Source organism: Euprymna scolopes, chromosome 3 (genome assembly GCF_053919585.1).
Source record: "Euprymna scolopes isolate OS-2025 chromosome 3, ASM5391958v1, whole genome shotgun sequence".
Lineage (NCBI taxonomy): Eukaryota > Metazoa > Mollusca > Cephalopoda > Sepiida > Sepiolidae > Euprymna > Euprymna scolopes.
In genome coordinates this window covers 62,052,168-62,062,270 of record NC_136484.1, presented here as the reverse complement: position 1 = coordinate 62,062,270, position 10,103 = coordinate 62,052,168, and positions in this window count along the sequence as shown.

Sequence of the window (10,103 nt, the reverse complement as noted above, 5' to 3'; positions counted from 1 at the left end):
TGCTTTTTATCTAGTTTATTTTCTTGCTTTTTTCTTGCTATTTTTCTTGCTATTTTTCTTGCTTTTTAATTGCTATTTTTTCTTGCTATTTTCTTGCTTTTTTCTTGCTTTTTTATTGCTTTTTTCTTGCTTGTTTATTGCTTTTTTCTTGCTGTTTTCTTGCTATTTTCTTGCTTTTTTCTTGCTATTTTCTTGCTATTTTCTTGCTTTTTTATTGCTATTTTCTTGCTTTTTTATTGCTATTTTCTTGCTTTTTTCTTGTTTTTTTCTTGCTTTTTTCTTGCTGTTTTATTGCTTTTTTCTTGCTTTTTTATTGCTATTTTCTTGCTTTTTTATTGCTATTTTTCTTGCTTTTTTTCTTGCTTTTTTCTTGCTATTTTTCTTGCAATTTTTCTTGCTGTTTTTCTTGCTATTTTCTTGCTTTTTTCTTGATTTTTTCTTGCTTTTTTCTTGCTTTTTTCTTGCTATTTTTCTTGCTATTTTTCTTGCTTTTTTCTTGCTATTTTCTTGCTTTTTTCTTGCTATTTTCTTGCTTTTTTATTGCTATTTTCTTGCTTTTTTCTTGCTTTTTTCTTGCTTTTTTCTTGCTATTTTCTTGCTTTTTTCTTGCTATTTGTCTTGCTTTTTTATTGCTATTTTCTTGCTTTTTTATTGCTATTTTCTTGCTTTTTTCTGACTTTTTTCTTGCTTTTTTCTTGCTTTTTTCTTGCTTTTTTCTTGCTTTTTTATTGCTATTTTCTTGCTTTTTTCTTGCTATTTTTCTAGCTTTTTTTCTTGCTTTTCTCTTGCTATTTTTCTTGCTTTTTTCTTGCTTTTTTCTTGCTATTTTTCTTGCTTTTTTCTTCCTTTTTTCTTGCTTTTTTATTGCTATTTTCTTGCTTTTTTCTTGCTATTTTTCTTGCTTTTTTTCTTGCTATTTTTCTTGCTATTTTTCTTGCAATTTTTCTTGCTTTTTTCTTGCTATTTTCTTGCTTTTTTCTTGCTTTTTATCTAGTTTTTTTTCTTGCTTTTTCTTGCTATTTTTCTTGCAATTGTTTTGCTTTTTTCTTGCATTTTTCTTACTTTTTTCTTGCTTTTTTCTTGCTATTTTTCTTGCTATTTTTCTTGCTTTTTAATTGCTATTTTCTTGCTTTTTTCTTGCTATTTTCTTGCTTTTTTCTTGCTTTTTTATTGCTTTTTTCTTGCTTGTTTATTGCTTTTTTCTTGCTGTTTTCTTGCTATTTTCTTGCTTTTTTCTTGCTATTTTCTTGCTATTTTCTTGCTTTTTTATTGCTATTTTCTTGCTTTTTTATTGCTATTTTCTTGCTTTTTTCTTGCTTTTTTTCTTGCTTTTTTCTTGCTGTTTTATTGCTTTTTTCTTGCTTTTTTATTGCTATTTTCTTGCTTTTTTATTGCTATTTTTCTTGCTTTTTTTCTTGCTTTTTTCTTGCTATTTTTCTTGCAATTTTTCTTGCTGTTTTTCTTGCTATTTTCTTGCTTTTTTCTTGATTTTTTCTTGCTTTTTTCTTGCTTTTTTCTTGCTATGTTTCTTGCTATTTTTCTTGCTTTTTTCTTGCTATTTTCTTGCTTTTTTCTTGCTATTTTCTTGCTTTTTTTCTTGCTTTTTTCTTGCTATTTTTTCTTACTATTTAGAAGCAGGACACCCGGCGTTGCCCGATTATAAAATACACATAAAAATTATCTGTAAATTTATGCAAATTTTTATTCATAATTACAGAGCCAATTTCTTATTGATTATTATTCAATATATAGTAATTATTTTAAAAGTTATAAAAATGACTTTAGTGCCATCAGCCAGAGTCGAAACCAGAATATTTAGCGCTCCCACTTTAGTCGTTATTTATCTGGCCAGCGTCGTTATCGTCTTAGTTACCGATGGATGGATACGGAAGTTTAACATTTTAGTGACCTTGAGCTATGTATGTTTAAGTTTGCGCAAGTGCAAAAGTAACAGCAGGAATAATATCTTATTCAACTGATGCTGCCGAGGTCAACTGTTTGTTTTCAGTTTTGAACCCTTTAGCAGAAAATGTTGTCCGGCTAAAACCCAAATCGAAAGTGTGCCGCAAGTCCAACTACTCTATATATCAAATTTTGATTCTGTAGACCAACTATTCAGAGAAGAGTTCGGTAGACTTATCGCACACACAACGGCAATGTAACTTTTATGCACACACACACACGCACACACACACACACACACACATATATATATATATATACAGATAGATATATATACAGATAGATAGATATAAACATATTTACGTGTGCTAGAACGGTTTCGTTTTTCAATTCTACGAAAATATGCAGAATGTAGAAACTATGCATAAATAGAATTTAGCGTAATAGTGGAATGAAACCATAAAAATGAATAAGAAATTAATTAACGCTTGTTTTTCAAATGAATATGCAAATTAGTTAAGCTTTAACCTTAATTCAAATTAGCTAACTCATGGATATACGAAGAGGCTCGCATATTTATGACGTAGTATATTAATAAGTTCGTTTTAATAATTTTTAAATATAAAAAGTAGGCTTTTAGTATCAATGTCAGAGCCGTAGAAAAACTCAACTTTCTGAGCATATGGATAGCTGGATAGATAATTTCTTATCATTTGTATTTTTCGAATACTGTTTTAATTTCGAATACTGTTTTAATTTCCAGTATTATTTTCACAAATCGCAGGGACCCGGGACGTAGCGGATAAAGTACTTGGTAAATTAAGTTGTAAGTTATATACCATCAGTCATCAAGCATCTCGAGCATCTTACATTCGAACACACCGCACTACTATTAATAAGACCACAAATAACAGAATAACAATAACGTATTAAAATGTACGGCGGATCGCATAAAGGAAGCGCTTTGCTAATCATTTGCCCATGGACTCGCTGATTTTAAAACTTGGATTTTCAATCGACTTTTACTCGATTATTTATATACTTAGAACTTCCCTTCACCCAATACAATTTATTGTGTATTTTATTTTTCACTTTTCTACTTTCCATTTTTGTTCCTATTCAATTTCAACTCATCAACTGCACCTGAAGATGATTCACAATCGAAAGCGTTCGTGATAAGTAGGAAACTTTCATAAATATTGTTGATTCTGATATAAAAAAGATAATAGAGAAAATTGAAATGCCTCGCATAACTCCTCCCCTCCCTCGCACACAACCCGTTCCTGCTATTGACCCAAGAATTGGCACGCTTTCCTCCCTCCCAGCATGACACAAACACTCAGCCGCCACCAGCAGTCTCAATGCCTTTTGCTGGCACCCCAACTACTATTCAAATATATTTTCCCACAATTCTCTGGACAGCCTAACACACATTCCTGATGAAGCGTAGACGACTACACGAAAAGTAAAGACCGCGGACACTTCGGAAAGAAAACATGTTTGGATTTATATATATATATATATATATATATATATATATATATATATACATATGTTTGGATTTATATATATATATAAACATGCTTGGATTAATATATATATATATATATATATATATATATATATATATATATATATATATATATATGATTTCAAATCTTGAGTTCGAATGTGTTCAACTGATGAGCTGAAATAAAGGCGAAACTCGAGTCTTGGACTTCTAGTCTGTTGGTTGTCATGACTTTTGTAAGCTACGAATTGTTTGGCTGTGAATATATATATATATATATATATATATATATGTACGTGGCCAAATATTTCTTCTTCTTCTTTCTTCTTCTTCTTTCTTTTTCTTCTCAATATTATTATTGTTGCTGTTGTTGTTGTTGTTGTTTCTGCTACCATTTTTGGGGGCGTATATTGCCGATTTTACGCTGATAGACGGATCATACACAATGGCTATAGGCTACCAGCATCTTCTTTTCTCAGACCTCTAGTAATAGTAGTATTCTTATCCTCCTATGGAATGCAGCATCTTTATACTAAATTAGCAGAGAGACTAGAGGTTGCCCGGGATTAATGATGGTCAACAAATCTTTCACACTCTTATATTTTTATTGTCATCGAAATCGGTGAAATCGCCCATTTTTCAATCAAATCGATGGATTATATACTCTAATCAGGGCACCGAGAGAAAGCTTCACATACCTCCACGCAGTAAATTAATCAACAATAGTTCTTTTCTACATTGCACTGCAGAAATCGCCTGTTGATTCTATGAAAATATTTTAATATATAATGGGTTAGAATTAAAGTTTAAATCGGCAAAAGTCAAATATCATGCTTCGATTGTGCTCTAAAACAGAAAAAAATGATTTCGTACGCGCAGGGGTTATATCAAAGAATCTGCTCTTAAATTTATATGCCTTCTCTTGCTGCTGTTGCAGTGATAATGGTTTGAATTTAAGTTTGGATTGAAAAAGTCAAGTATCATTGTGTAATGTTGATTGAAACAGAAACATTCACTCCGAACGCCCCCTCCTTGTTATATCAAAGAAGCTACTGTTGATGTTATATGTCGGGACTTTTGTGTAGCAATAACACTTCTCAAAGACATTTGTGATGTTTGGTTGTGTAATATGTTAAACTTAGGAAAATCGGACTGTTACTTCTTTAAGGCGATTATTTCGATTATCGTTACTTATCGAAGTCATTCCTATGCAAAACCTATTTAAGAACCCTCACCAGCACATTAAGTCTCTTCGTTTGAAGTTTCATAAAAACCAGCCTAGCCTTTTTCGAGTTCGTAAGAAACGAACTCCCACACAAACACCAACATATAAAATTTCTTTTTATACAATAGTAGTATTTGATTCAATTTTGTCAAATAGTTTTGGAGGATACCTGGCACGCAGAGGCACTAAATATCCTTTGATTGTTAGTAATCGATATTTGCGACCGTGTTATTTTGGAAAATCTGTTGGAAACATGTATTTTTGTTCCTGGAACAAAAAATTGTTTCAATTTCTATTAGATTTTTGTTGGGGGGGAACAATGTTTTTACAATCCGCATTACTGAAAAATTGTTTTAACAAAACATTACATTTCTCTAATCATTACTTGTCCTGTTTTCTGAACAGATCAAACTGAATGAAATATTATGTTTTTTGTCAGTAGTATTTTGTCAGCCATTTTCATTTGACTGTTGCCTGCTTACTTTGTGTTTTATCTTTTAGATAGTTTCCCCGTCTAGTTTTTTTTTATAGTATTCTCTTATTATGCCTCATTGTTTTATTTGCATTAATATACTCCTTTTTCTTCTGAATAAGTCTATGAAATAATTCTTTTTTTGCAATTTATACAATGTTTTTGGTCATGAAAATAATGAAAACTATTTTATTTGCATTTCCATTAAGAAAATGATAGAAAGACGAACAAAAGAAGATGATTGAATTGATGTTAAGAAATAAAAGTTGAAAGCAGAAAAAAAAAGTTGTGGTTAAATAAAGAAAATATATAAACGAAAACAGTGGAAGATAAAACAAAACAAAAAATAATAAAACAACGTAAAAGAAAACGACAAAATTGTAACTTTTTTTTTATTAAAAACAATAATGATATAAAGCAAGGGATGGCATAAAACAAAACTGAAAGAAAAACTATTTTTAATTTTACAAAAAAAAAAAAAAGATTTAAAAAAAAAATAAATGAAATATGCAAAAAAAGAAAGTTCAAGGATGATTTGAGAAGAAAGAAGAACGATAAATAAAAACGAATAAAAAGAAGTATAGGATCAAGGTTGGGAAAAGGAAATAAATACACAAACAATAATAAATTCAAAAATTTTATAAAAAATGAAAATTAGTACATAATAAAATAAAGGAAATAAATACACAAACAATAATAAATTCAAAAATTTTATAAAAAATGAAAATTAGTACATAATAAAATAAAGGAAATAAATACACAAACAATAATAAATTCAAAAATTTTATAAAAAATGAAAATTAGTACATAATAAAATAAAGGAAATAAATACACAAACAATAATAAATTCAAAAATTTTATAAAAAATGAAAATTAGTACATAATAAAATAAAAAAAAGATTTTACAATTTAGGATAAAATAATTGTAAATAATGAAAGGAACTTAAGATTTATTAGAATAGAAATGAGCAAACGAATAAAATTAAATTAAATAAAATTTAAGAAAACTGTTAAATAATATAAGGAAAAAACAAGAATAAAAATGTAAGAAAAAGTTAAAATAATGTAAGGAAATAATAAGGAATAAAAATATTTATAAAAACAAATAAAGAAAGAAAATTAGAAAGAAGGATTAAAACGATAATCCAACCCCAAAACTAAATAGCGAAATAGGTAAAAAAAAAAAAAATTACAGAAAAATTGAAAGAAAGGAAAAATATTAGAATAATTGTTACTTTAAGAGATAAGATAAACAAGACAAAAAGAAAGGGGATTGAATTTACCAGAGAAAATAGAAAATACGAATAATTAACATTTCAAAAGAAAACTCAGCAAGAATAACTAAACGGTTGAAATGAAAGAAAAATTACAAATATAATAAAACAAACGAAACACAATTTCGTAGGGAATAAAACGAAATAACAAAGTAAAGAATCTTAAAAGGGAGACAATCAGTCAAAAAAAAATCAAAGTAACAAAATCTGTTTCTAAACAACTGAGAACTAAAAGCTATTAATTCTTTGAAGTTTCATCTAAAAAGAGTTGGATGTTTTGTTTCTGATAAAATAGCCATAGAAATTAGAGAACATTACTAAATAAGAAGCAGAGAAATCAGACAATTGATGACTGCAATCGATTTTGGTGATCGATTGTTTGGAGTCACATTCATTCGTTATTTACTCATAAAGACAGGCATTTGTTGCTTTTTTTTAAATAAAATTAATTAAGCACACAGCTTCTCTAAAATAATTTAACTTTTGTGAAGGAAGATATTTCCATCATAATTATATGATATGGCTACTATCTGTAATTCTCCTTCGCTAAGAAAAAATAACGCAGAAAATAACTGAAAAGAATAACACGTATGGCAATAAATGAAATTTAATTTCAATAGTGTTCGCATCGTTACCTATATCAATGTGTTGTATTTTTCCAACCTTTTTTCCTCCTTCTCTCTCTCTATCTCTCTTACTCTCTCTCACACACACACACACACACACACACACACACACACTCTCTCTCTCTCTCTCTCTCTCTCTATTTCTGTCTTTGTCTGTCTCTCTCTGTCTCTACCTGTCGGCCTGTCTGTCAGTCTGTTTTTCTGCCCCCCTTTCTCTTTCTCGGTCTCTCTCCCTCTATCTCTCTCTCTCTCTCTCTCTCTCTCTATATATATATATATATATATATATATATGTATATATGTATATATATAGGTATGTATATATTATATTACTCCTGTGGAAATATTTTTTATTCACCTCCATTTACTTTTTATATATAGCAATCCTTATTTAAGAAGCATATGATGAACGAATGAAAAAAAGTTTATATTCCAAATTTCAAGATATTGTCCATCGGACAATTTTTTTCGTTTTTCTCAGTTGACATTTGCAATTCTTGACAGTATATGTTTCGTAGCACAAAATGATTAAATGATACTGTGTCAACTGATATAAAGGAATAATTTATAAGATGATTAGCATCATGAAATTTGGAATATACACTTTGGTCATTTATTCAATACACATACACACACACACACACACACACATATATATATATATATATATATATATATATATATATATATATATATATATGAGAAAACAGTTAATAAAACATTTTAAAAAACACTTTGAAAAAGACCTAAAAACATACTTAATCTGAAAAGGAAACACTTGATAAGTGGATAGTCCTTAATCCATGGAGTTTCGAAGAAATACTTTCCTTCTCATCAGAGGGTAGGAATTAGCAAATGCAATTTTATTTTATATATATATATATATATATATATATATATATATATATATATATATATATATATATATATATATATATATATTAGCTGTATATGCCCCATATTGCCAGGTGTAAGAATATTCGCGGCGGAGGGTTTACTCACGTACTATTTAAGTTGTTATTAAAACGGTTGGATATATAGAATCATAACATGTGAATTTTTTGCTTTACCAACCAAGATAGCTGTTGGAAATTCGAAACGTAAATAGCGTTAAGTTTATTTCTTTTTATTTTCTTTCTTTCTTTTTTATTAAGTTCGGGTCTATTCCGTTTTTTTTTTATATGATGAATGTATATTTTTGAGAGGAGAATTTTTAATTATTTTTTTGCATTATTTGGACGATTGTTCTCATAATTGTCTAAGTAAAACAAAACACAAATACCAATCCTCAATGTATTTCCTGTTTTGAACATTTGATCCAATAAATATTGAAGATTTTTATTCATCAGCTTTTATATTCATTCATATATTAATGTTCTATCTCGAGTAGTCAGAAAAAGTTAGAATTAATATAACTCAAAATATTAGTCAAACTTGAATAATTTATTCTACTACTCTGCAGGAACCTCAAGCATAGAAAGAATATTTAGATAAAAAAAATTGTAACTGTAGAATGTAGGAACTCTGTCACCCATAAAATGTTCAGGATGAAAAGGCATAAGTAGGAAATCTCCCATCGTTCCGGTATTGCGACTTCAAGAAAGGTCAATTCAATACGGAATACATAAATAGAAGAAGAATCATCGTCTATAAGCTCTGCTTACAAAGACTGAAAGAGAGCTGGTTTCGTGCGCGTTAAGCGTAACATATAATTCACATACAGTTAGCGGTTGTATCCGGGTTGGCAATGGTTTCCCAGTAGGAAATGCTTAGCAAACACTGATATTCCGATGATGAAGGGATAAGAATTAGCATTTAAGCCCTTTTATTCTTTTGTGGCGACCTGTTATAAAAATGGCAAGAGGAGAGTCGAGAAATGCTTCGGTTCCAATAAACTCGAGATTTTAAGTTTTTTCTGTTTTTTTTTTGTTTTTTTACACAGGAATCACCACTTATCAAGGCCCGGAGGCTACTCGAGGATAAGGGTTAATGGATATACGTTAGTCAATATGATTATAGCGTAGTAAACATAAGTAGTGGGAATTTTGTAAATTGGATTACTTTGGGGCACGGTTCATCAAGAACTTGTTTACGTTGGACTTGACGACAATCAGATTGTAGTCAGCTGGAAAGCAGGAAATCAGAAGAGAGTTCCACAGACGTTCAGTTCTACGAAAGAAGCTTTGGTCATGGAATCTACATTTAGGTTTAGGCACAGAAAAGAGTCTGGGAAATTATTGATACTGGTTTTTGCTAGACGAGTGTTTTTCGTGAAAATGTGGCGAGGAGGACCATAGAATGAAGGTCAGCTGAGGACTTGCGAAAATGGTTGATTTTAACTCGAAATGTTGATATTCTGGTTATACATTTTCAACCAAAACCAGATATTCCTCATCAACTTTACGTCTTGCTCTTGATTAAATAATCCAAATAGCTTCTTTGGCGTTTTCCAATGCTCACATTGGAAAATATTAATCATGAGAATAAAAGATTAATAAAATTATATTTTTCATCTAACAATCGAAGCAACTTCGACTTTATTAGAATGCTAATATATATATATATATATATATATATATATATATATATATATACATAAAACGGAAGACCAGTACCCGCATTAAGCTGGTCTGCAGTTTAATTTGTTGCTGGCTATCTTGCTCTTGCTTGTTGCTGGATCTCAACAGTTTGAACCGAGAGAGAGACTTAGCTGTCGTACAAAGCTAAGACTCTGTAACGTCATATTTGTATAGATACTCCCTCAGACATTTGGGCTCATGAATTTTTTAATGTCTGAGGGAGTGGCGCTCGTCTGACAAGACGTTGCAATCATATATATATATATATATATATATATATATAAAGAGATCTAAGCAGTATATACGAATTCTTTAAATTGTAACTTTTCTATATAATAAAATGCTCGGCATACAGGTAGAGCTTAGATACAAGATGAAAACATATTGATAATAGAAAAATATGTACATATATGTGCAGGGTTATGAGAGCTTTTTTATGTCAGGCATATCGAAGCCTAATAGTTCTTATCAGAAATACCTATTTCCTAAATAATACCTCAATCGCCAATCCTACT